General features: G+C 51.0%; 1 long non-coding RNA gene across 2 annotated transcripts; it reads left to right on the top strand.

Moving 5' to 3' along the window:
- Positions 1-11,507: 11,507 nt before the first annotated feature.
- Positions 11,508-16,825, top strand: LOC132665609 (uncharacterized). Of its 2 annotated transcripts, XR_009604196.3 has the most exons (4): positions 11,511-11,946; positions 12,269-12,733; positions 15,705-15,807; positions 16,575-16,825. It is a non-coding gene; the product is annotated as an uncharacterized LOC132665609 (long non-coding RNA). The 2 variants fall into 2 exon arrangements; XR_009604195.2 differs by lacking the exons at positions 15,705-15,807; positions 16,575-16,825 and having other exon boundaries at positions 11,508-11,946; positions 12,269-12,768.
- Positions 16,826-27,944: the final 11,119 nt, after the last annotated feature.

Here is a 27,944-nt window from a genome sequence, read left to right as displayed (position 1 = left end):
AGAGACCACATCGGTTAATGAAGTGCTTGCCCCCACATCCCTGCTCATCCTTTAGTTCCGCTTTTCACTGAGGCCAGGGGCAGGAGGGCCAGGTGACTGTCCAGTTATTGTTAAGTAGAAGTCTGATACCCATTTGGATATTGTTTTGGAGTACAGATTGCAGGAACCCCCTGTAGAAGAAGAGGAGTGGGTGATGTGTCATCAAATGCCTTCCCAAGCCTTAACCCCTATTCTTGAGGAATGAGCTTGCCAGTTTCCCTGATTTGCATACTAGTGTGGGGGAAGGATTTTCCCAGAAACCTAGAGTCTCAGGAAGGATCCTGATAGGCTGCTGAACTGAGAGTGTGTGGGTCCGCCCCCTCGTGCTCTCTGCTTCTGTTTCCATTTCTTTTCCTAACAGACACCCCTTCCCTCTCATCCTCCCATCTTCCAGTATGTCCTTGGTGCAGAACCTTGGTGTTCATGCTCTGATGGGATCCTCAGAGGTGCACATGATCTGGATTTGAGTTTTCCTGGACTCATTAAACGGTGGGTATTTATTTGATCCGGTACCAAGATCCCACTGGTGCGTGGACCCCAAGTTCACCCTGAACTCCCGAAGATGCAACTTCTCTGTCTCCTCTCCACTGTCCCCACATGCCCAGCCTTCCCCAGGCCATATCCTGCTTGCCCTTGAGTCTCCTGGGTTTGGCAAGTGAGAAGCACCTGGCAACATAATTGCAGCTTATAAACGAATCAATTCTCATTAGGACTTGATTGGCCATTAGCCTCATTATCCTTTGAGCAGAGGGTGCTCAAGAAGTCTTAGCATGCCAAAGGAGGGAGAGATCACTAGGGGTGTGGACTCCAGCCTCCGTTTGTAAACAGGATTACACTCAGAAGGAAGGGCGATCTTGACCAGGAGTCTTCAACCCTGGCTGCATGTTAGATCCACTAGGGAAGTCTTAAAACCATCTCTATCACACTTAAATCTTTTTCCTGTATTTTCTGCTCACTGGGAATTTTTCGTAGGCACTGCTATCAAATTCTCGAAAGTGTCTTCTGTCTTTGTGTCTATAATTTTATATTTTAGATCTATTTATTTTTTACAGATTGTTTTCGCTCTTCATATGCAAGCAGATTCGTGCTTTAACAAATTTACAGAATAAATTTGCTTTTTAAAAATGAAAGAAAGGGAACTCCTGGGTGGCTCAGGCAGTTGAGCTTCCGACTTCGGCTCAGGTCATGATCTCACGGTCTGTGAGTTCGAGCCCCGTGTCAGGCTCTGTGCTGACAGCTCAGAGCCTGGAGCCTGCTTCGGATTCTGTCTCCGTCTCTCTCTGCGCCTCCCCCGCTCATGCTCTGTCTCTCTTTCTGTCAAAAATAAATAAACATTAAAAAAAAGAAAAAAAAGAAAAAAATACTGATGCTCAGGCCTCACTCGGAGGTATGGATGCAGAGAGGCTCTAATGAAGGGGCCCAGCCATTGGTGCCTTAAAAAAATCTCCCCAGGTTAGTTTGATGGGCAACTGTGGAGGTCTGAAATGTCATTTTGACTCTCTTGAGCGAAGGAAAGTCCAAAGTTTGGCTCTCAGAGCCTTGCCATATGTGAATACTTAATAAATACAAGTTCCCTGAGATCTTGGGCTTTTTGGTACCCATCAGCTTAGGCTTGATAACAGTCTCTTGTCATCACTGTCCTGTGTCACACTGATCTCCCCAGCATCTCCCGTGGCCCTCTCGAACACCCAGTGATTGCTGTCTTCAGGCTGCCTGCATGCTTCTACGCTTAATATTGTTCTTCAAACTGAATTTAAATACACCTCTCTTATTCCTTCCTTGCTCTGTTCTAAACTGATCTCATGAGCGTATGGGTTTGATACTCTACTTGCATTTTTTTCCTAACACACAAACAAACACAAACACACGACGATGGCAATTAAAAGTGGGTTCATGCCTTTTCTACCTGAAATCGCTTTGCCAAACGACGAGCGGTGCTTACCCTACTCTTCAGAAGATGTGACTTCGTAGTTTCCAAAAAATGTTTCACAAATGAAATGATGAATGCGATCAGTTTAAAAAATTGTGTATCTCTATCTGTGAATGGGTCGCTGTTATCCTTTCCTTATGTCCTTCTGATAGCCTTGCAGATATTAAACATAACACTGTTTCTAATGAGTTAGAATAGAGCCCCTTCGGGGTCTAACTTTGACTCTTTTTTTGGTATTTGCTTTAGGTCACGGATCAGTTTCTTGCTTAAAACTTCATTTAAGTAGGAACCAGATTTCTCACTAAGAACCTTAAAAATGTGAATACCTTTGACCCATTCATTGCATTCTGAGGAATTTATAAGAAGAAGATGCTTCAGAAGAGAGATAATAGTTTACCTACCAAAATATCCTAGGCAGTGTTCTGTACAAATATGAGAAATGTTAATCCACCCAAATCTGCAATAACAGAATGGCTCATTTGATTAGGATGTATATTCAATGTAGCGAAAGATTTAGAAGTATTATATTAGAATGTATATTCAGGTTAATAAAAGGTTTATAAGATCAAGAATGCTAGGTGACTTTAATGCTTAGAGGATTCTAATCTCTACATTCCTAACACTTAGCACGGTGCTTGGCACAGGTTACCATTTCAGAAATACTTGCTGGAGGTTGAATGATCTGTTAAAACGACAGCCACAGAGTTCACAATAACACAGAAAACCACTTATCATTAAGTGAAAAAGACCAGAGTACAATATTAAACATTAAACATAAGATGTTGTTGCCTCTGTATTAAAATATGCATGGGGGGGGGGCACCTGGGTGGCTCAGTCGGTTAAGCATCCGATTTCGGCTTAGGTCATGATCTCACAGTTTGCGAGTTCGAGCCCCGCGTTGGGCTCTGTGCTGACAGCTAGGAGTCTGGAGCCTGCTTTGGATTCTGTCTCTCTCTCTCTCTCTCTGCCCCTCCTCTGCTCAGGCTCTGTGTCTCTCTCTCTCAAAAATAAACAAACATTAAAATTTTTTTCAATAAAAAATAAAATATGCATTGGCCTTGTATGTGTAAAAATAAGGGAGGGATTAGTTAAATGTGTGTTGTATCCTGGGTATAGAATATTCTGCAGCCACTAAAGTTATGCTTGCAAATAACATCCACGATACGAGAAGCTGTTTATGATATCACGATAAGTAAAAAAATAAGTAAGTAAATAAAGCGGGATGTAAAAATCCACATGCAGTATAATTCCAATTTTTGTGTATGTATGTATAATTGTAACATTACATTATGTATTATTATTTAATTATAGTTGTATTTATAATATTATACTGTAAAATATTTATTCCTATTGCAGAAATTTAATATTAAATACACATGTATTTAATATATAGGTATATATCTGTTATATATATATATAGGGTATGTATCACATGTTTTATTATATATATATGTGTGTGTGTGTGTGTATATTTACACGTGTGTATACACACACACATTGAGAAGGCTAGAAATAACCCAAAATACTAACAGTTTTTTTAGGCAGTGAGACTGGCATAGGTTCATTTTCTACCCTCCATGGTTCGTCTTTTCCAATTTCTCAAACATCCTTCTAAAGGAGCCCGTGTTACTTTTATCATCAAGACAAAAGATAACCCCTGGGAAGGTTTTCGACACAAAGAGGTTGGGAGCGCCCGGATGAGGCTTGCAGCCTTAAGAAACGCTCTAGGGGGAAGGTCTGTGGTCACATCGCATCAGCTGGTGCGGCCTGATTCCGCCCGAGTCCAAGTTCACGGGCCTGTCTGGGCAGGAACTCGTGGCGTTGACCCGGCGCCACGACAGCCTCCTTGCGGGGCTGGCTTCGCAGAAGAGCAGCCCAGGGGCCCGGCTGAACTCTTCTGGAGGAAGGCCACCGTCCCCCAATTTGCCGGGTCTCTCCAGTTGCTAAGAATGATCGACAGTAATTAAAACTAAGCTAATAACCTCCTCACTCTTGACATTTCTATGGGGTTTTGTTCACCATTATCTACATATAGATTAAAAATTGTAATTGGACTGGCGATCGGGTTAGGAAAATCAACCACCTTCCAACTTGTCGTTTGCTGGGGACTGACACTTTGAAATTTTATTTAATCTGAGAAAATTGAGTTGAACTCTGGCACCCTCCGAGGTGGGGATGAAAAAAAAAAAGAAAGAAAACACAGCATTTATCCTTAAGGACCGATGCTAGCTAAGAAAATATTTCTGTTCTCTGCAGGGAGGAGTGGGGTCTGGGCCAGAGGGTGCCCGAGTATAGCCCACCGGGGTGTAGGGTGGGGGGCTTCAAGGAAGCAGCCATGCAGCGGGGGGAACAAGATAACCCACTGGGCCCCGTATGAAGGAGGTTTGGGGAGACCAAGGCCGCCTCCCCAAGAAGAATCATGTGTCATTTCTTAAGGGTTTGGGCTGCCTAAGGCCACGGAGTCGTCCTGAGCTGGCCAAGATTGATGTTATTGGTTCGTAATTCTGGGATTCCAAGCCTTTGCAATGCTGTGATTCTAGAGTTCCACCTTATATTCTTCTGGCCTCTGCGAGACTGAGGGGCTATGCCCCCCTTTGCCTGGGCCTTTGAGGCAGGGTTTCTCCATTTGTATGAGTCTATGCTTCTGGGAACCTAGGGGAGGAGGGTTCCAAGAATCAGGGATTACAATATCGACTGCAAAAGGTGGGAAACTGTCAGACCTGCCCAGCTGCCCCTACCATGGAGTCATTAATCCATCTAAATTGAACCCTTTAAACTGATACTCTTAGCTTGTGTCCCCAGGGTGATGGGCCGGCTGAAGAGTTCTTTCTAATACACAATGTGGTCAAGTCACATCCCTGATTAATATACTTCAGTGAGGTCTTGTGGCCCTATTTGGATCGAGCACAGTCTCCTTACAATGGCTTAAAGGCCATTCTGGGTTTGCCTCTCTGGAGTCAGCCTCCTGGATCCTCACACACATTCCCCCATAATATGTGGGCTGGTGTTCTCTCTCTCTCTCTCTCTCTGACTACACATCGCTTCTCCTCTTAGCCTGCAGATCTTTGCATTACTGTTCCCTCTGCCTGGAATAACCTCACCTCCCCATCTCAGTGCCGCCCCCTGGGTTTGCCTACCTTCACCACCTAATTTCTATTTATCTATCACTTCTGATTTTGGGCTTCCCCTTCTCCGCAAAGTGTTTGCCTCCTCTCCCTTGCCCCTCACCCACCCCGTGCTCCTTCTGTGCCAACTCTGTGGCTCTCCACCATCTTTTCCCATGAAACCAGGATCTTCTTGAAGGCAAGAATAATTCCTTGTTTATTGTTCTGTCTCCTAGCCCACGGCACAGTATTGCCAGAAGGCAAGAATGAATGAATCTGTGTGTAAGGGCAGGAAGTCGTGACTTTTCTCCTCTTAGAACAATAAACAGTCATTTATTTATTCATTTCAGAAGTGTTTGTTGACTATCTACTTTGTGCCTTGCCCTGCGCTCAGCCGCGGCATGTACTGTGAACAAGACAAATACGCCTCTATTGTCCAGGGTGCTCATGGGGGAAGTAGATTAGAAAGATTGATTGGGGTTAAGGAGTTAGGGGAAGAGTAGTCCAGGCAGAGGAAACATGTGTGAAAGACCTTGAGGAAGGAAAGGGAGAGACAGTCTGAAACAGAGAAGCCGGAGGGTGGGGCCCGGGGCGGCGAGCCCCGAGATGTGGGCAAGCCCAGATCATGACGACCTGGCAGGTTTCCAGCCTGGAGCTACAGGATCAATTTTGCAGTGTGAAAAGATATGTTTGCTAAATGTTCAGTCCGTGTGTGAGATCCAGACAACCTCCTCCCTCTCTTCTGAGGATGATCATCCTCAACAATCCTTCACACTTGTTGTTGGTCTCATCTTTCCGGCGCACATCCAACCTCCCGGAGCGGATTGCCGAACTTTGTCTGCCTAGAAAGCTCTCTGGAAGCAGATCCAGCTTGCCATGGCTGCAGAAGTGGTCCCACGACCCAGGTAAGACCCAACGAAGCATCCAATCTCTGTGGCGACGGTGATTGGTGCAACAGGCAGCACATGACCCAAGCCGGGCCAATCAGAGCCCTTCCCTGGGATCGCTATGTGGGCTTGGTAGGAGGGAGCTGCTGCTTCTCCACTGAGGTTTGTAGGGCAGGTACCAGCCCGACGGAGAAGGGGGAAGGTGCATCTGCAGAAGGAGAGCGTGTAGCCACCTTCGTGAGATGAGGCAAAAGGGAAAAACGAGAGCTTTTCTTTTGAATCTTGAGCTGCCCCAATATCCCAACTAATTTTGAGAACAAATGACTCTCCCCTTTTCCCATTAAGCTAGTTTACGTTTATGTTGAGTGTCTCCTACTTACATGCAAATGAATCCCAATCACTCCTGCTGTATCTGATCCCTGTACCTCTCTGGGATGTAGTCAAGGAAGGCATCTTATCCTCATTGTATAGAGCAGAAACCTGGGGCTCAGAAAATTGCCTGAGCTCGTGATTACATTAGTGACAGAGCTGGAATCCATTACTCCACCCTTCTATCAATCAGTTGGTACATATCATGCTACTGGAGTTTGCTGGACTAGCTCTGGTGTCAGATGCCCTGTTCCAGTGTCTTCATACACCATCTGAATGTCTCGCTAATTTGAACGGATAAGCCACCTTTCCTTAAATGTTTTTTCCATGTCCGAAAATAGTTTTCAAAAAGTATGATAGCCACAGTTCTTGACTTTTAAATTAAAAAAAAATTAATGTTTATTTATTTTTGAGAGAGACAGAGAGCGGGGGAGGGGCAAAAAGAGAGAGGGAGACACAGACTCCGAAGCAGGCTCCAGGCTCTGCACTGTCAGCACAAACAGCCCGGTGCGGGGCTAGAACTCACGGACCGTGAGATCATGACCTGAGCCGAAGTTGGACGCTCAACCGAGTGACTCATCCAGGCGCCCTGATTTTTAAATTTCTTTTAATGTTTATTTATTTGAGAAAGAGGGAGAGACAGAGTGTGCGGGGGAGGAGCAGAGAGAGAGACACAGAATCTGAAGCAGGCTCCCGGCTCCCGGCTGTGAGCACAGAGCCCGAGGCGGGGCTCGAACCTACGAACCGCGAGTCCACGGCCTGAGCGAAGTCGGACGCTCAACCGACTAAGCCACCCAGGCGCCCCCACAGTTCTTGATTTTTAAATGTGGAAGTCACGGTAATGACTCAGTTGCACGCTGGTATATGTTTAACATTTAACATGTGTTGTTCTGATGTGAATCTTGGTTGGTGTTTTTGTTTACGTTAGCGAGGAAGACAAAACAGCACAACAAAGGCCTGCGTTGGAACGCCACCTGCTCCTCAGTGCGGACAGCAACTTCTTTGTGCCTGTTCGCAAAAGAGCGGCCATGGGCACCTCATACCTTTTGCGTTAAATCTACTTTATTAACACTTGGCACGTCCCTTTCTTACCTCGAGACAAGCAACAAAACAATAACAAATCAAGCCCCAGTTTAGAGCATTTGCCAAGATCCGTGGTGTTAATGCTCCCAGTGCGGCTGATTTCAAGTCACCAACATGATGCCTTTGACAGCGGGACGGGGGAGATGCGCAGGTCCCATTATATGCGGTTCTGCCAGAGGGGTGCGATGGGTGTAAACAACTCTAAGAGCGGAGGATGATAATAAAACGTGGTCAAGTAGTTAGGAAGTGGTGAGTTTTGAACGATTTTTAATGTGTTTCGTTTGATTGCAAGTTTATGTAATTTGACTTTTAATGATAGCTGCATTTCACAGCCGGCTCACAAGGTTCCTGAAAACGCAACCCCTGGCTCTCATGAGCTGGTCTGAGGCATCCGGCAGGCTGCCTGCCAGAAATCACTGTATCCCTGTACCCGCAGCTCCCTGAGTGTGGGGACGACAGAAATTCCCCGCCATTGTTCCGATGATCTTTGTTCTCCTCTTACGTGGAAAATGAGCTTATCCTGGATCTTCCTTCTGAGAGCATCCTTCCGGCTCAGGTGAAGCAGGACCCTCTCTGTCGTCTCTTTCCCAGCTCCCTCTTCCCCCCTGGCCCCCTTATCACAGTTTGTAACGATGTGTGTACTTGGCTGTGTGTTGATTTATATTTAGTCTCCAGCAGACTGTGAGCCCCGCGACGGCAGGGCAGTGTCTGTCTCCCTCATTGTGGTATTTCCTGAGCCTGACTCCATATGCGGTCCAGGAGAGTAATTGTGAGAGCACTTTACTGCGAGCAGTAAGGAATGGCTGCAAGCAAACCCTCGTTTGGGAGAGGAGGGGGCTGTCATTACAACATCTCAAAAATCTCTAGGCTACATCCATGCTCATGGCGATATGATTCGTAAGTGTCCACCCACAGATGGATGGGAAAGCAAAATGTGATCTATCCGTACTGTAGGACGTCGTTCGTCCTCAAGAGCAAGGACATTCTGGCACCTGCCGCAACGTGGATGAACCTTGAGGGCGTTAGGCTAAGTGAAATAAGCCACTCATAAAAGGACAAATACCGAAGTCGGACGCTCAACCGACCGAGCCACCCAGGCGCCCCCCCCCCCCCCACTTTTTTTTTAATGTTTATTTGACACTCTGACTCTTGATTTCCGCTCAGGTCATGATCCCAGGGTCATGGGATGGAGCCCCGTGTGGGGTTCTGTGCTGAGCATGGAACCCGCTTGGGATTCTCTCTCCTGCCCCTCCTCCACGCTCTCTCTCTCTCAAATTAAAAAAAATACTTAAAGTGGTGAATTTTATGTTATGTATATTTTACCACAATAAATAAATATCCTCAAAAACGTTCAGGCTTCCCAGACCCTTTTCGTGGACTAGGGTGAGTGCTTGTTTGTGTATTTGGGCAGAAGAGAGACCACACAGGACCACAGTGACTTGCCCACAGCCACGCAGCTTCAATCCAAGGTGGGCCTGCTCCCACCGCCTCCTCTCCAAGCCTTTGTCTTGTCTTGTTTAGGAGGGAAAAATTTTGGACGAGAGGCAGGCGTAGGACGCTCTTGGGCTGACGACCCCTCGCTAATTTCCTTCCCAGGGTAGCCTTCCAGCCGCGGAGGCACGGAACCCCCCCTCCCTCCCTTTGCCCTCTTTCGCATTCGCCAAGCTTGGCCACCCCAGCCCTAAGACTGAGTTGTCAACGAGGAGATAGAAAGAAAGAAAAAGCAATTTCTTCCATTTCTTGGCTCAATCCTATGCAGTCAATACTGTTAACAGTAAATCAAATATCAGGACTGCATTGACCCAGGAAAAGGCCAAGGAGAAAAAAATTCCAGAGCAGAATCCAAAAAGTAGAAAATAAAGTTCAGCCAGAGGCATAAATCACACCTGGGGAAACGGCCTGCAGCAGAGGCAGCTGCCTGGGACTACGCTGTCCCCGCAAGGTGGCTCCTGCTTTGGGTTTCTGAATTTCTGGAACCCTGTTCCTGGTACATCAGGGTTAAGGATTTCTGACTTGAGGTCCTTTGGATTTGGGGCCTCACCTCACAACCTTTGGCTGAGTTGGGACGGGGTATTTGCAGAAAATGGCTTTGGGGGAAGATCCCCCTGCCGCCCTCCACCTGCCCTTGTACGCTGTCCTTTTAGATGTCCCAGCTGAGTCCTGGCTCCAAAAAGAGGTTCAGAGTTCTAAAAAATGTTCAGGCACGTCTGAGTCTTGTTGCCTCTTCTCGTTAATGTACCCAGCCAGCAAGTCTTTTTTAATTAAAAAAAAATTTTTTTTAATGTTTCTTTCTTTTTGAGAGAGACAGAGAGAGAGAATGAGTGAGGAGGGGCAGAGAGAGAGGGAGCCACAGAATCCAAATCTGAGCTGTCAGTGCAGAGCCCGACATGGGGCTCAGACTCGTGCACTATGAGATCATGGCCTGACCTGAAGCGGGACGCTTAACCAACTGGGCCACCCAGGCGCCCCAGCCAACGAGCTTTCATTAAGAGCCCACTGTGTGCCAGGCAATGTTCGAAGGTTCCGGGGTTCAATTGTGGACTAGTAAGTGAGTGGACAAAGGTAAGATAATTAAGAATTTTGGGGCACCTGACTGGTTCAGTCTGTAGAGCATGTGACTTTTTTTTTAATGCGTATGTTGAATTCTTTTCATTTTCCATTGGCTTTTTTTTCCTTAAATATAATTTCTTGTCAAATTGGTCTCCATACCACACCCAGTGCTCCTCCCCACAGGTGCCCTCCTCAATGCCCATTGCCCACTTTCCCCTCTCCCCCACCCCCCATCAACCCTCAGTTTGTTCTCAGTATTTAAGAGTCTCTTACGGTTTGCCTCCTTCCCTCTCTGTAACGTTCCCCCCCCTTCCCCTCCCCCCCGGTCTTCTGTTAAGTTTCTCAGGATCCACACAGGAATGAAAACATATGGTATCTGTCTTTCTCTGCCTGACTTATTTCACTCAGCGTAATACCTTCCAGTTCCATCCACGTTGCTGCAGATGGCAGGATTTCATTCTTTCTCATTGCCAAGTAGTATTCCAATGTATATACAAACCACGTCTTCTTTATCCCTTCGTCAGTTGATGGACATTTAGGCTCTTTCCATAATTTGGCTATTGTTGAAAGCCCAAGCATGCGACTCTTGATCTTGGGGTGTGAGTCTGAGCCCCATGTTGGGTGTAGAGATTACTTAAAAATAAAAAAAAAATGTTAAAAGAAATAGATTTTTATAGTATGTCAGAGGGGACTAGATGCTATGAGGAAAAAGAAAAGAAAGGGGGTGTAGAGTGTTTGGGGTGAGAGGAGTCAAATTTAATTAAGGTAAAGGGGCATCTGTGGATAGACCTAAAACGGGTGAGGATGTGAGCCTTTCAGGTATCCGGGAGAGAGATATTTCAGAGGCAGCAGGTGCAAAGGTCCTGAGGCAGTGTGTCCGCGAGTGTTTAAGAAACAATGAATTACGGCTGGAACAGAGCAAGGGGGATGATGACAGGGTGGCGGGGCCGAGGTTGGAGACGGCCAAGGGCCAGATCAGGCAGGGCCTCTGGACAGTCGGGACTTTGGCTTTCCTCTGGGTGAGATGGGAGATTGTTGGGAAATTTGGAGTGGGAAGAGGCCTCATCCACCCCCATACCCTGACTAATTAAGATGATGAAAAGCTAGACTGATTACAATTTCTACACCCCGAGACTCCCTCTGTCTGAAAACCATCTGTAACGTCCTTGCACATGCTGGGCACATAATACACACTCAAGCATATTGGCTGAGTGTGGAAAGACGTCCGGGTGGACATGTTCAACCAAGAGTTAATGCTGCTTCCTTTGTAGACCAGCGGGAATGGGTGTGACCAGTTCAGGAGAATTTCCTCTTTTATTTTTTACCTGTTTGCATTGCCCGATTATTTCTTAGTTTTTGTTTTGTTTTTACAGAATGGATGGCTAAAGACTGGGAGCTCCGTTTCGAGTTGTGCGACCTTGGGTAGGCCATGTTATTTCTGAGCGTCCGTCTGCTCGTTTGGATTATGAAATAGCACTCTAATACGTGCTTGTGAGGGTCTTTGTGACGCAGTGAGGTCTATGGAGCCCCCGTTACAGGGCCTGGTTCCCAGCGGGTGCTCAGTAAATGCTGGTAGTAATTGGTCGGGAGCCATGTAAGGAGAGCCAGGGAGGGAAAACATCTGGGCTTTCGGAAGAGCCGTGCACAGCTTCGTCTAGACTGCTGCTTTGGGCAGGCCGTTCCCACCGACCCGGCTTCCCTACCTCGGCCGAGTCCCCCAGACCCTCCCTGGGGAAGACCGGCCACCCGCGCCGGCAACCGAAGGACTTCCTGAGACCTAGGAGAGAAGCAACATGGCCCAGCAGGCCTCAGTAGCATCTCCTTCCCGGCGAATCTCAGAGGCTTGTAAGGTCTCTGCCTACAAAGGGGCCTGAGGCCTCGGCTTGCGTTCAGTGCGGGAACCTCCTGCACAGCGTCTTACCACGGGACCCCAGGAGTGGAGACCTGGTGGTTTTGCCTTATGCAGCAGCTGTTCCCTTTTCCGGTAACAGCACCCCATTCGTCTCACCGAGTCCTCCGCCAGGCCTAGTCTTCCCAGTTTGAATGGGGCTGACCGCCCCTTCCTCGCGGCTGGAGGTGGGCACCACCCAGGCCTGAGCCAATCGAACACTCCTGCCCTCTGCCTGCAGTGATTGGTTCGGCGATGACCCAATCTAGCCAATGAGAGTCAGACCCAGGATTTTGGTTCGGACTATCCCCGTAACAGAATGGGCTGGGATCCGCTGTGGTAACACAGCCCTGAGATCTTCATTGGGGTGGATCAACTCCCATGAGCATAAAATAACAAAGGTGTATTTCCTCCTCAGGCTCCAAGTTCAGCTGGGGCTGGTGGGCGCCCTGCGCCCGCCTCCTTCATTCAGAGAAGTACCATCCAGAACATCATCAGACACCATAGCAGAGGAAAGGCCACTGGAATCAGATGGGCCTGACTTTACATCTTGACTTTTCTGCTTAAAGCAAGGGGCCTGCCTGACCTGCCCGGTGCATAGCTGTTGCTCAGACAGTATCAACTTCCTGTTGTCCAACTTCTCCATCCATTGTGTGTCCAAATTGGATGTTCAAGGCTTGGCGCAAATGCCTGCCTCTCCACGAGGACTTCTCAACCCACCTCATCGCTCACCGCTTCTCCATCATCCTCGCGCAGAGGGAAGCACATACTGGGGGCCGTCGTCTGTGCCCCTTCAGTGTCCAGCAAAGCCCCAAGCGCTTAGTAGGCGCTCTGCTCAGTACTCCCGATGTGACTTGGGGCACTTTACCGTGCCAGGCGCATAGTAGGTATTAACACGGGCACCCAGTGTCAAGCATATAGTGTCGTCCTGCCTTGTGTCCCCTCCTGCGCGATTGCCAGCCGTGTGTTTTCCAGACGTTATCCCCCCAACACCTCACCGCAGCCACAGGCCTCTTGTACCTTGAGACCTAGAGTTTGTGACCGGGAGTTGCCACTAAGCTATCATTTGCTGAAATGGGTGGGGTGGGGTGCGAGGGCCTTGCAGGGATGATCCAGGGCCCAACTGCCCTGTGGGGGTCATCAGGGGTCATCGAGCAGAGACTTGGCTTATGAATTTCCTCCCCTGGCCCCAGACAAAGAGGGAAGTCTTTGGCAATGCGGTTACCTTGGCAACTCTTTGTGCTGGCGAGTGGGAGAGGGGGAGGGGGACGGCTGGGGGAAGGGTGGGGGTAGCTTCTGGGGGCGGGGCAGGAGCTGGAGGGGAAATCCCCCCTTAAAGCAGGGAATGACTGGCTTCTGCCTTGTGGGCAAAGTGAAGGGAGCCCTCCCACCACGGGATGGAGACTGGTCTGGGTGGGAGTCTTGTCTGTCCTCCTCTCCCCTCTAGAAATTTCTTCCAGCTCCTCTAAAAACATGCCAGGGGACTAGGTTGGAGCTCTAGCCCTTCCTCTAACTTGCTGTGTGACCTTGCACAAGTTTCTCTCTCTGTCTCTCTGAACCTCCGTTTCCTCTCCTAGAAAACGGGTTAATAATCCACAGGGTGGCTGTAAGGATGCGATCTGACTGATGTAAAGGTACTGGGTCCCTGCTAAGTGTTAGCGACCTGGGGGCTGTTTTTCATCTGGTTGCCTCTAGCTGGCTGGGCAAGTGACTAACTACCATAAAACAAGGGTGGACATTTCTACGTCACGTGCCTGGAGCTAAGTGGATGTGCCTGGTAACCGTGGTTTGTGATGTTCCTGCCAGATTCTTGATCTGGAGTGGGCGTGGTGGGAGAGTCATTACTACTGAGAGTTAGGGGTCACCTCAGTGTAGATGGGGAAACTGAGGCCCAGAGTGGGTGAAAGTCTAAGGTGACCTTGAGGGAAAGACCTGCGGCTCTGTGCTCTGGGTTCACTGGCTCCAGCTGCAGTCCCAGGCATACCCCCAGGAGCTAGCGTCCCTTCCTGGGAAGGTGGGCAGAGGTCTGAGTAGGGGACATATTTGGAGTAGTGTGGAAACCTTGGCTTCCTGAGAGCAGGAATGGAGTAGGAGACCCCTCTGCCGGGGTGGGGTGGCCTCAAGGCCGTGGCCTGCCATGATGGAGGAACCCCGCATATCCATTCGCTGACGTGTCCTTGGGCCATCTGGAGGGCGCGGTCACGGTGGAAGGAAAGTGCTTCCCATGGACAACTGGCATCCCGTTTAGTAGTCTGGTCGGGGAGGGGGAAGGCAGAGGGGTTTGTATTTAAGGCTGTGGGAAATCTGGCTGTGCCTCTCCACATGCGTAAAACCCTCTATGGCTCCCTAGCACCCCAGCAAAACCCATAAATTCTCACCATGGCTTCAAGGTCACAATCGGTCCGGCCCTGCTCACCTCAGCGGACCCATCACCCCCTGTGCTGCCACCTGCTCACTTCATCCCCCGTCCCCCCCCCCCCCCCCCCCGGATGTTCAGTCTCCTCCCTCTGACACCTTTGGCTCATGATTTCTTCTCTCTGGAGCATTCAGCCTCTCTCCCCAGTATGACTCATCCCACGCATTCTTTCTGGCTCAGCTTAAATGTCACCTCCTCCAGGAGGTTTTCCTTGATCCCCCAGGTAGGTCAGGTGCTTCCTCTGGGGACTCCCAGCCCCCTGGGCTTTGCCCATCACTCTGCTTTGATGACCTGTTGCCTCTTCCCTGCCCCAGACTATGAGCTCGGCGAGGGGGAAAGCGCCTCCATTTGCCCATGTCTACTTGTTCATCACCAAATTCTCGGTGCCAAGAATGGCCAGTGCCAGCCCAGAGCAGACACCCAGTAGAAATTTATTTAATAAGCGAATGAGGCAGGAAACCGTGACACTTTCGGCGAGAAGAGCAAATCGGCAGAGCTTGGCTGCTGGTGGGGCAGGATCTGGGGCAGAGAGAATCCTGATTCAGACAGGATGTCCTCTCCCTATGCCTCAAAGCCCCCCAAGCAACCCCCCATTCCATCCTACCCCTGCTGGCCTGGGTGTGGGACCCAGTGACCAGACGGCTGGGAAGGAGGCTTGGTTGGCACCCTGCAAAGTTCCCTGCCTGTCTCCTGTCTCCTGTCCCCCAGGCTTCACCTGGGGACGGGGCGTCCAGGCACCTCACAGTCACTTCCCTGCCCCATGGTCTGCCAGGGGCACCAATTTCTGGAGAAAATCTTAATAGAAACCTCTCCAACTATTTTTCTGCCTCCAGGAGGCGTTAGAAGCTTCAGAATGCTCTTTTGCCCCACAAGTTGGGCACGTAGGCAACGCTCAGAGCCTGCTCTCTGCTCTTTTCACCACGGCTTTGGTGACCACCAGGGACGTCACCACGCAGTGAGCCAAATGCATCAGTTACCTGCTGAGTGCCTTTCCCACGGCTGCTTCCTCTTCTTTGCCACCACCCTGCGGGGTCGGTCATTTCATTCGCTCCACTTAGAAATGGAAGGAATGGAGATCCAGAGAGGGGAAGAGGTTTGCTGGGGTCACTTGCTGGAGAAGGTTGGAGCCGGGGTGCATGCCCACGCCTGTCCCATCCAAGACCCCTGAGCGGAGGCATGGTGGAGGTGGGCACCAGAGCCGGCTGCCCTGCTTGAGGTGAGGCCCTTCCACGTACAGGGGTGTCTTCTTCGGCAGGTGGGTTTACGTCCCTTCACTGTGCCTCAGCTTCCTCATCTGTAGAATGGGCACAATAATAGCCTCGACATCACTGGCTTATTGTGATGGGCGAATAGTGGAGAAAAGCGTTTGGCCCAGGGCCGTACGCACGGCGTGTTCAGTAACGTTAGCAGTCCGGGTTAATTCAACATGTCTTTTCAGGTGCCTGCTGGATGCTGGGGGCTCCCGCGAGGGGGCCAGGGCAGACCCCATCCCCACCGTCACGCGCTTACATTTGGGTTCTTGCCAAGCGACAAGGTAGAAGGTAATAATTTCTGAGCTTTGACCTACTGTGCACACATCGACCCACTCAACAGATATGAGCTGACTACCTACTATGTGCTGGGCTAGGCGTAGAGGAACAAGAGGCTGGCTCCCCCTTAGGTGGAAGACAGAGTGGAGATGGGAGGCTGAGATGAAAACAATCAGTGTTCCAGGGAAGCATGTGAGGGGGATAATGAATATGGAAGGAGGGAGTCCGAGAGAACCTTCAGCAGGCTGAGGCCCGGAGGACGGATAGGACCTAGTCTGGGGAGGAAGGGGGGTCTAGGTGCAGGGCACAGCATGTGCAAAGGCACGAAGGGAGTTGTCTGGCTGACTCACATTCCACCTCGTGGCTGGTGGACTCCTCTATTACGCTTGGCTATGCCTTCTCTCAACTCTGCAAATCGAGTGTGAACGTAAGAACTTTGAAGTCTCATCGGCCGTGACCTTGATTCTCTTTAAATCCTTTCACACATATCATCTCCTTTAATCTGCACACAAATCCTGTTGGTGTGGTTATACAGATATAGGGACAGGCCGTCGCTTTCCTCATTTTCAGCATCCGACTTTGGCTCACGTCATAATCTCACGGTTCATGGGTTGGAGCCCCGCATCGGGCTCTGTGCTGACAGCTCAGATTTTGCTGCTTCGGATTTTGTGTCTCCCTCTCTCTCTGCCCCTCTGTTGCTCACACTCTGTCTTTCTCTGTCTCTCAAGAATAAATAAATGTAAACTTTTTTTTTTTTTTTTTTTTTTTTTTTTTTTTAGGTAGGCTCCATGTTCAGTCCTGAGCATAACACCAGGCTTGAACTCAGGACCTTGAGATCGAGACCTGAGCTGAGATCAAGAGTGGGATGCTTAGGGGCGCCTGGGTGGCGCAGTCGGTTAAGCGTCCGACTTCAGCCAGGTCACGATCTCGCGGTCTGTGAGTTCGAGCCCCGCGTCAGGCTCTGGGCTGATGGCTCGGAGCCTGGAGCCTGTTTCTGATTCTGTGTCTCCCTCTCTCTCTGCCCCTCCCCAGTTCATGCTCTGTCTCTCTCTGTCCCAAAAATAAATAAAAAATGTTGAAAAAAAAAATTAAAAAAAAAAAAAAAAAAAAAAAAAAAAGAGTGGGATGCTTAACCGACTGAGCCACCCAGGTGCCCCAGCCACGAACGAGTTTTTAAAAACATGTCTCATGAGATATTTGGGATATACTTACACTCCAAAAAATTATTTGCTGTTTCTCTGAAATTCAAACATCATGGAATATCCTGATATCCTTCTGTTTTATCTGGCGGTGTCTGACCTTGGTTGTGTTCGTTTTTTTCCCCCTGAAAATAAAGGCAATGATAATCACCGTCTGGATTTCGTGAGGACCTACCGTGTGCCAGGCTCTGTGCTAAACAGAGTTTTTGAGCACTGAACGATGGCCCGCGGCCCGCAGTTCCTGGCGCGGCCACGCGGTGTCGCCCTCCGCCCGCGGTACCAGGGCGGCGGCGGGGGCGGCCGGGCGCGCGCGGCCCATTCATCACCGCGCGGCCGCGGCGCGCAGACAATGCGGGGAGCGGCCCTTGCCCGCGCCCGCGCGGCTGTCGGTACAAAGGAAGCGCTGTTAACACGTGTACCGTAATGGGCTCCCCCACGGCCTCTTCCCGGGCCGCCCGCTCCCAGCCTGACGGATGGCCCGAGCCATCCATCTAAATTATGTCATGGGCGATGAGCATCCTCTTCTGTCCACTCCGTCCCGCAGCCGGGGCCAGGCTGGGCCTCTGGTGGCGGAGCACCCTGCCCCGGGCGACCCCGGTGGCCTCCCACGCTGGGGAAGGAGCCTCGTACAGGGTGAGCGCCTACTGTGTGAGGGGCTCCAGCCGCTGCCTTCTTGGTCTGCATGCAAAGCGGTGCAGTTTATTGGCCCACTTTGCAGAAGGGGAAACTGAGGTCTGGAACTGGAAAGTCTTCCTTCCAAGGTCACGCCGCTCTGGGGTTTGCCAGAAATGGTTTTTTTTTTGTCCCCCCCCCCCCCCCCCAGCTTTATTGAGATGTAATTCACATACATCACATTCACGTGCATTTGAAATGTACAGTTCCATGTTTTGTTTTTTTTTTTTAAGTCTCCTCACAGCCTTGTGTAGCTATGGGCACAGTCCTATTTTAGAACATTTTAATTACTCTGAAAATACCCCCTACCTGTTAGCAGGCACCCCCAGCTCCCCTCTCCCCCTAGCTCTTGGTAACTGCTGATCTATTTCTGTCTGTAGATTTGCCTGTTCTGGGCATTTCGTGTAAATGACTCATCCACTATGTGACCTTTTGTGACAGGCTTATTTCACTTAGCAGAGTGTCTTCAAGGTTCGTCTCTATTGCAGCATGTGTCTGTACTTCATTCCTTTTTATGGCTGAATAATATTCCATTGTATGGATGTACCACATTTGTTTATCTGTCTGCTGATGGGCATGTGGGTTGTTTCCCCAAAATGCTTGTTTCTTTGTTTGTTTGTTTATTTATTTAGGGAGGGCGCAGAGGGAGACAGAGAGAGAATCCCAAACAGGGTCTGTGCTATGAGCACAGAGCCCGATACGGGGCTCGATCTCTTGAACCACAGGATTCTGGCCTGAGCCAGAATGAAGAATCGGTTAAGCATCCGATGCTTAACCGATTCTTGATTCTGGCTCAGGACATAATTGAGCCCCCCGGGCACTGGTTTCCACTTTTTGACTGCTGGGGGTAGCACCGCTCTGAACATTTGTGGAGTTTTTGTGCGGAAATGTGTTTCGAAGCCCCTTTGGTAGCTACCTAGGAGTGAAATTGCTGAGACATTCGGTCACATCCTGTGTCACAGTGTAGGAACCGCCAGACGGTTTTCCAAGCCCCTGCATCTTTCTGCTGCCCCTTCCAGCAGTGCAGGAGGACTTTGATTTTCCTGCATTCTAGCCAGCACTTGTTACCCGTCCGACTGACTCTAGTCAAGTGCTATCTCATTGTGATTTTGATTTGCATTTCCCTGAAGGCTAATGATGTCAAGCGTCTTTCCATGTGCTTCTTGGCCATTCCCGTAGCTTCTTTGGGTTGGGGGATGTCTATTCAGATCTTTTACCCAGCTATAAAAAAAATTGGTTGCTTGTTATTATTTTTAAAAGTTTTAAAAATGTTTATTTTTGAGAGAGAGAGAGAGAGAGAGCAAGCAGGGGAGGGGCAGAGAGAGAGACACAGAATCCGAAGCAGGCTCCAGGCTCCGAGCTGTCAGCACAGAGCCCGACGTGGGGCTTGAACTCACAAACTGCGAGATCATGACCTGAGCTGAAGTCGGATGTTTAACTGACTGAGCCACCCGGCACCCTAGTTGTCTGTTATTGAGTCATAAGGGTTCTTTATAAATTCTGGATACAAATGCCTTATCTGATACATGAGGTGCAGATATTTTCTCTCATTTTGTGAGTTGCCTTCTCACTTCCTTGAGGGTATTGTTTGCAGCACAAAACGTTTTAAATTTTGGTGGAGGTCCAACGTCTATTTTTCCTTTCCTTGCTTGTGCTTTCAATGTTGGTTATTGAGACTCAGAACCCAGCTCTGTGTGAGTCTGGAGGGGCGCTTGACCTCCCACGGGGATTTTAGGAGGAGCTGGTGGGGATTGTCGGTCATCTCAGGCTGGGGAGGGCATGGAGCTGCGGAAGAACAATGACCTTGGAGTCAAAGGAATTTGGGTTTCAGGCCTGGCCGGGCTCTTGCTGTCTTTCCTCGGGGACTCGGGTGGGCCATTCAATGCTTTTGAGTCTCAGGTTACTCACCTGCGCAAGGGAGATAGTCATACCTGCCCACGAGGTTGCCGCGATATTAAACGAGGCAATGCATGAATGCAGGGGGTGCTTTGTAAGCAGAGCTGCGAGGACCATGGCGTGTAGCTTCCACTGGGAGAGCCTCCGGCTCCCCACGCCCCCTGCACGGTGCAGGGCTGTGGCCACGGAGACACGTAGCACCTGGGTGCCGAGGATCAGGGCACACGGCTGGGAGTCCCGGAGCCTCAGTCCCAATGAACTTGTCTCTGGAGCCTGAACACAAAGCGTGGTTTCTCTCTGTGCTGCTGAGAACTGCCAGGGAACAGAGCAGACCAGAAGCCAGTAGACGGTGAGGCGGAGGAAGGCGGTGGCTCTGATTTAGATGTGGCGGCCTCTGGGCCTGCCCCGGGTCCCACAGCCATGCTGTCTGATGCGGGTTCTGTGAGGGACACCCCGTGAGGACACCCCTGTGTTACCGATGATGGCACCGCTGAGGCTCAGAGAGGCGAAGACACTCGTTGGGGGTCCCCCAGCCCCGTCTTGAAAAGCCAACACAAAGAAGGGCTTCTGGGGGGGCCTGGGTGGCTCAGCCAGTTAAGTGTCTGACTATCGATTTCAGCTCAGGTCATAATCTTACGGTTCGTGGGATCAAGCCCCATGTCTGGGATTCGTTCTCTCCTTTCCTCCTCTCTGTCCCTCCCCGACTTGTACTCACTCTGTCTCTCAAAATAAATAATAACTTTTTTTTTCTTTTTTAAGAAGGGCTCCTGGTCTCTGGACCCAAGAAGCTTCAGGCATTGCCCTGGGACGTTCCCGGACAATGGGTCTTCTCTTCATGGATCTCCGGAGGGCCCCTGCCCACATGCGCCTCCCCTGCTCCCTAGGAAGGAGATGCTTTGGAGCCACCCAGCCCTGGGCTGGATCCAGAGATATCAGTTACTCTCTGACCCTCAATCTCTTCATCTGTCCAATGGGGATACTGGTTCCTGCCTCCAGGGCTGCTTGAGGATAAAACGAGAGCTCAGATGCAGCCAGAGCTCAGCCAGGGAGGTGCTCAGTGGAGACCTGGCCCTCCCCGAGTGCCTGGTAGTTGAGGTGATCTCTGTGATTAGCGACGATTCGGATGAGCGCTTTGCAGCAGGCGCAGGCTGGGGATTCACACTTGGGACTTGGGGGTGCTGGTCAGGCCGTGCCCTGCCTCCTGGACCCCCCGGGCGCAGGCTGGAGCTGGTATTTCCAGGGCTGTGGGAAGCCCAGGGCGCTGTCTGCAGGTAGATGGAGGTGGAGAAAATTGATTCGGGCCCAGAGGCCGCAGGCGGCAGGGCGATCACAGACAGCAGAGCCGCTGGAGATGAGAAGACCTCGGGTCACAGCTCTCTGTACCCCACGCCGTCGCCCGGTCAGTCCCTCTGGCTGGCCCGCCGGCCCCCTGTCCTAAAGCCGGTCTGCACCGCGGAGAGTCCTGGGGAGAGCTGGGCCGCATCCGCCCCTCCAGACGGACAGACGGACAGACGGACAGGCAGGCCCACGTCCACCCCCCTGGGGGAGCATCATCCATTTCTCCTTGGTGCTGCCTCCTAGCTCCCTTGCGTCCTTCCGGAAATTTCTGTTCCTGGCTCCTGCTTCTCTCTGCGATCTCCAGGGCCTGGCTCCTAGCAGGCGCTCAGTTAATGCCTGCTGGAGGGATGAATCAGTGTTGTCTCTTCAGAGAGGAGAGTGGCATTTTTTATGGTCAGCCCACTGGCCACCTCCCCGGGCCGTGGCTGTCCTTGGCATGAGGGCACCAGCGTCCAGGACTGTGCCAGATAGCATGGTGCCCGTGGCTTCGTGCGGAGATGCTCTGGACACAGGGCGATGGCAGGGGCAAGGAGGGCCAGGCCCTGAGTTCGAATGTGGCCCCATAGCTTCCTTGCTGGTTGAAGGGACTTGGCCCCTTTGAGCCTCAGTTTCCTTCTCTGTCAAATGGGGTAATGCTTTGTGGTGTTTTCATGAAGACTCGAGACGTTAATGCAACTACAGCAGCAGTGTGTTGCCAATGGTGAGAGATTGGTGATGACCAGGCTTCATTTTCCAGTGGGGGTGTGGGTGGGGGTCATGGTGTGCCGATGGCGAAAACACTCAGCCCGCTTGGGCAGGAGCCAGAGGGATCAAGGTTTAGCCTTTTCCAGCCGTGTGACTACAGGCAGGCCACTTGAGGGAGAAGAAGAGGAGGGGGAGAGGGAGAGGAGGGAGGGAGGCGGAGGGGGAGAGGGAGAGGAGGGAGGGAGGCGGAGGGGGAGAGGGAGAGGAGGGAGGGAGGAGGAGGGGGAGAGGGAGAGGGAGAGGAGGGAGGGAGGCGGAGGGGGAGAGGGAGAGGAGGGAGGGAGGCGGAGGGGGAGAGGGAGAGGAGGGAGGGAGGAGGAGGGGGAGAGGGAGAGGAGGGAGGGAGGCGGAGGGGGAGAGGGAGAGGAGGGAGGGAGGCGGAGGGGGAGAGGGAGAGGAGGGAGGGAAGAAGGGGGAGAGGGAGAGGAGGGAGGGGAGGAGGGGGAGAGGGAGAGGAGGGAGGGAGGCGGAGGGGGAGAGGGAGAGGAGGGAGGGGAGGAGGGGGAGAGGGAGAGGAGGGAGGGAGGCGGAGGGGGAATGGGGTCATCAGGTGGGGTGGGGTGGGAGAGGATGCGCTCTGGCTGAGAGCCACAGAATCCAGTTCCCTTTGGGCCCCCACTCACTAAATAACTTTGGGCAAGTCGTTCTGTCCCCTTGCCTCAGTTTCCGTATTGGTCAGCGAAGGAGCGGAGCAGAAATTAACAAGGGGACAGGAGGCAGCTGACTCACTCCAGCCTGTGATAAGGCCAGGGCTGCCTGGCAGCATCACCTCTTGGCCTCAGTCTGTCTCCGTGGCCATGGAGGTCGAGAAAGAGTGGCCACTGCTTCCTGACCACTGCCCGCAGCTGGGCCCTGATCCGAGGACTGCACATGTGTTAAATCCCATGTCATGCTCCCTGACCCCGTGAGGCAGGGATAGCCATGAACCCATTTTCCAGCTAAGGAAGCTGAAGTCACACTATTGGGAGTACAAGTGGGCTCTCCTAGAACCTCGGCCTTGGCCCTCCAAGCCCAGAGTCTTTACTACAAACCTATGTGCTTCCTTTTTTCAAGATGGTGTATCTATTTATTTCGAGAAAGAGAGAGAAAGCTCGCGTCGGGGAGGGCAGGGAGAGAAGAGAGAGCGAGAATCCCACAGAGCTGGGCCCGGGGCAAGCTGTCAGCACAGAGCCTGACGTGGGTCTCGAACCCACGGACCGCGAGATCGTGACCTGAGCTGAAGTCGGGATGCTTAACCGACTGAGCCACCCAGACGTCCCCTTATATGTGTCTCCCTTTTGGGAACCACAGACCTGGCCTCTCCAGCGGCCGCGCAGCCCCCAGGGGCGTGAGCCAATCCCTGCCCACCCCTCGGGCATGTGGTGATGCAAAGGCAGGACACCCGTCTGTGAAACCCTGGATTGTGAGTGCCTCCCGGGACAAGGGCTTCATCTGTCCTGATGAGCATCCTCTCTCCCACTGGCGCAGTGCCTGGTGCAGAGTGGGTGCTTGGGGGACCCGTGAAGAGGCGGATGAGTGTATTTGTAACTAGCCAAGTGTCTTGTATACAGTAGGCACACATGCAGTAGAATTGCTCAGTCCTGGAGTGCAGAGGGCCCTCTCCAGTTCTACAGTTCACCCAACACGTTTGGCAGATGGTGACTGTCTTAGCCTAGGCGGCTGTAACAAGTATCATCGACCAGGTTACAGTCCTGGAAGCTGGGAAGTCCAAGGTCAAGGTGCCTGCGGCTCAGATATCACATGAGGGCCCACTTCCTGGCTTACAGTCGGCGGCCTTCCTGCTGGGTCCTCACGTGGTGGAGAGAACGATCGTCTCTCTGATGACTCTTTTGTAGGGACCACTAATCCCTTTCATGGGGGTGCCACCCTCATGACCTCACCACCTCCAAATACCATCACGCTGGGGATTAGGGCTTCAACAGCCCTAATCTGGGGGGACCCAGACCCACAAACGTTCAGTCTATAGCAGGGGCACTGTGGCTCAGAGGGAGAGGGACTTATCCAAGGACACACGGCTAGTGTAGGCGAGGCCCAGAGCCTGGCTCCGGTGCTCCTTCTTCCCGTCCGTGCTGGCTGGGTGGGTTGATGTCATCCACGTGGCCTGGCCTGGCGCATTGCTCTCTCCTGGCTTCTGGTGGCCATGGGTGTTCCCCAGCTTGTAGATGTCCCCGTACCTTTACATCATTAACATCATCTTCCCGCCTCCCTGCTGTGCATGCCTGTCTGTGTCCAAATTTCCCCTTATATGAGGACACAGTCATCCTGGATTAGAGCCCACCCCAATGCTTAACTTGATCATCTGCATACACCCTATTTCCAAATAAGATCCCACTCACAGGTACCAAGGGTGGGAGGGACGTAATTCAATCCATAATTGGGCTGCAATGAAATACACGTTGTGCGGTGTTTTTGAGCACCAACTGTATACCTGGCCCATGAGGGAGAGAGGCAGGGTGGGGGTGGGGGTGGAGGAGAACTAGTATCTAGAAGCGGGGGCCCTCAACGGGTGTGGACTGAGGGTGGTAGGAGGTGAGGTGTCTCTGGACCTGAAGGGGGCGCACGGCGGGGGGCTGAGTCTAGAAGGAAGGTGGGGGGACTGATGGTAATAACGTGAATGTCAGGTGCCAGAGTTAGGAACTGACCCACGAAGACAATCTCAGCAGTAAACAGAAGTCTCCGATGGATGAACTCAAGAGCTGCAGAAAGAATGCTCGCTTGGTCGGTTTGTTTGGCGCGGGGAAGTCTGTGTCTCGGGGCTCAGCTCACCTCCGTGTCCCCAGGGGAAGAATCTGAGGCCCCGAGCAGGGTAGTGACCCCCCCAGGGTCACACAGCCAGCAAAGGGCCGGGAGCGGCCCTGGAAGGCGGACCTACTTGCTTCCAAGTCTTCGGAGCCCATGGCCCGGTGTGCAGTTATAAAAATGCTTATTCAAAACACAACAGCCGTTACCAATGACAATAGAAGCCATTTGCCTGGTTTCGCTCATCTACATCTCTAGGGGTTAGTAAATTTGCAGCCAATTTTCAGGGGTTTCAAATTGAATTTCTAGGAAGGTTCCATGGAGACATGGAGAAATGAGTCTTAGTTCCCACGCTTATCCTATAAGGGGCTAGGCTGAATTTTTATTCATCTAGTGAGACTTTACTGACTACCTACTGTGTGCCGTCCCCCTCCCCTCCCCAGAAATGGGTTGGGGATTCAGAGATTTGGAAAAGAAAAGTTCTTCTGGGATCCAAAAATACTCTTGCTGACTCAGCCTCATGGGACTCAGTGTTCATGGGACAGGCAGTCCCGTGCAGGGATAATCAGAATCCAGGTAGCATGACTGGAACAAGCTCAGGGGCCAGTGGGAGCCCCGGCGGCTGTCTGACCTGCCTGAGGGGTGCCAGGAGGGCTTCCTGAAGGAGGTGATGCTGGAGTGAGTCTTGAGAAAGAGGTTGGAATTTACCCAGTGGGGGAGAGGAACAGGTGGGCGTTCCAGGCAGGTGGGGTAGCCTTGCTTTGGAGTGCAAAGCCTCAGAAGTATAAGGTTTTATGGAAAGACTGTAAATGCATGGGCATGGGGTTGGAGAGTATGAGGAGTGGAGGGGCAGAGGTGAGCAAGAACCTTGGAAATCATGGGAAGGATTATCCAGAAGGTAATATCTAGAAAGCATTATCTAGAAGGTAATAGGGATCTATGGAAGGGTTTAGAGCAGAGGAGTAACCTAGCAGTATTGGCCTTTCTGGAGAGATCCCTTTGGCTATCATGAGGGGAACAGGTAGGAACGTAACCATAGAGACCAGTAAAGAGATGGAAAGGTGGGGTATTTAATACGAATAGTAATTATGACAATATATCGCTTACTGTGTACCAGGGGCTGTTCTAAGCGTGTACCTGTTTTTAACTCATGCCATCCTCAAACATCCCTGTGGGCTGAAAGGCATGTCAGTAAAGCTCTTAACCTTAGGGCCTGGCACATCGTTAAGTATCAACAGATTATTTGCCTAGTGTTAGCAACTCCATGCCCCATTTTGCAGCTGAGGGCTGAGGTTCAGACAGTTTATGTAACTTGCCATATTGGATGCCGTGATGCACAGCCCAGATCTGCTTTTGGAAAGAAAGGATTTTTTAAATGTTTATTTATTAGTTGAGAGAGAGGCAGAAAGAGAGGGAGAGAGAATCCCAAGCAGGCTCCACGCTGTCAGCCCAGAGCCTGACGTGGGGCTCGATCTCATGAACTGTGAGATCATGACGAGCTGAAATCAAGAGTCGGACGCTCAACCGACTGAGCCACCCAGGCGCCCTGGAAAGAAAGGATTTATTTCTTTGCTGCCAGGACCTTGGGCGCTGCCACACCCACGGTCACTCCCTTCTGAGAACAGTAGGCATCATATGTTTGGTAGATGACGAAGGATAAGGACCATGTCCCGACTTGAGACAGCCTTGAAGGGCCACTGAGCTCCAGAACTGCGCACGGGGTCTGCTGAGACCCTGGCTGGACCTTCATCACGGCTCAGCTTCTACCTCTTCCGTTGCTGCTTCCTTCTCTCTTCCACGGGTTTGGGTCCCAAGATCACCTCCTCCTGAGCATCTTGCAGGTTCTCCTTGCTGAGGACGGACCTGTGATACTCGCCCAAGGGAGCACAGCCAGGAATCAGCAGAGCTGGTGTATCAGGGTTTTCTAGAGAGACAGAACCAATAGGAGATAGATGATAGATAGGTAGATAGATAGATGATAGATAGATAGATAATAGATGATAAATAGATAAATGATAGATAGATAATAGGTGATAGATAGATAGATAGATGATAGATAAATAGATAGATGATAGATAATAGATGATAGATGGATAATAGATAGATGATAGATAGATAATAGATAGATGATAGATAGATAATAGATAGATGATAGATAGATAATAGGTAGATGATAGATAGACAGACAGATAGATGATAGATAATAGATGATAGATGGATAATAGATATATGATAGACAATAGATAGATGATAGTTAATAGATAGATGATAGATAGATGATAGATAGATAATAGATAGATGATAGATAGATAATAGATGATAGATACATAGATAATAGATAGATGATAGATAGATGATGAGAGAGAGAGAGAGACTTTGCCCTTCGTCTACCTTTTTGTTCTATTCAGTCCCTCAACGGATTGGAAGAGGCCCACCCACACCGGTGAGGGTGATGTTACTCAGTCTGTCAGTACAAATGCTGATCTCTCCTGGAAACCCCCTCACAGACGTGCCCAGAAGACATGTTATGGCAGGTATCTGGGCATCCCTTAGCCCACTGAAGCTGATGCATGAAATTAACCATCACAGTGAGGAGGAAACCCCTGACTCATTTGGCTTCAAAACCTCCATCCTGCCCTCACGCCAGGCTCCCTCGATCAAGTCTCTTGGCCTCTCTGAACTTTGGTTTCCTCGTCCGTAAAGTCAGGGTGTACCAGTGTCTCGGTCTGTCCGGGCTACCGTGACAAAATGCCATAGACCGGGCGGGGGGCGGGCAGGGCTTAAACAGCAGCCATCCGTCGCCTCGGTGGCTGGAAGCCCCAGATCGAGGTGCCAGCAGGCTGTCACCAGGCTCGGATGGCTACAGGCTTAGGCATTCCCAGGCGTTTCTTGATTTCAGCACTCAAAGTCCACATCTCAGGAAATCCATCAGTCCCAGATAAATCAAGGTCATCCGCTTGGGACTGTCCCCGTTTGAAAACCGCAACACCCTCAAGCCTCGGGGAAGCAGGACAGTCGGTCACCCTTTCAAAAAAGAAAGGTTAATTTTTCACTCACTCACGTTTCACCACCATCATGTACATCACACTCCACATTGGCTGCGGCTCCTGCTTCAAATGGTTTTTGCCCGCGACTCAGGTCACTGGAGCCACCTCTCTCTGGCACGTGGCTGGTCTGTCTGGAGGCAGCGGAAACAGAGATTCAGAGAAGCCTGCACCGTGTCTTAAAGAGTCAGCTCCTTAAGAGTCACTTCTGCCCTCGTCTCATTGGCCAGAATGAGCCACATGACCAAGGCCAACGGGAATGATGGTAGAATCCCGCCTTCAGGAAAGGGATCTGGGACAGCTGGATGCTGCTGGGAGGAGGCGATCTAAAACATCTTGGGTGGCAGTTAAACACTTCTTTCCAGAGCTGGGGGCCTCCTCTCCGTGTCTGCAATGCTCCGCCATGCTCATGATTTGAAACAGTGGCTAATTTGACAAGCCAATTGGAGTCCCCGTGATTGCATTTGACTTTCTGACTAATGACAAGAGATGAACTCCCTTTTCTTAGTGCAGCTTA

Source organism: Panthera onca, chromosome D3 (assembly GCF_046562875.1).
Source record: "Panthera onca isolate mPanOnc1 chromosome D3, mPanOnc1 haplotype 2, whole genome shotgun sequence".
NCBI classification, from domain to species: Eukaryota; Metazoa; Chordata; class Mammalia; order Carnivora; family Felidae; genus Panthera; species Panthera onca.
The sequence above is the reverse complement of the archived record's forward strand: the minus strand, read 5'-3'. Positions and strand labels throughout refer to the sequence as shown.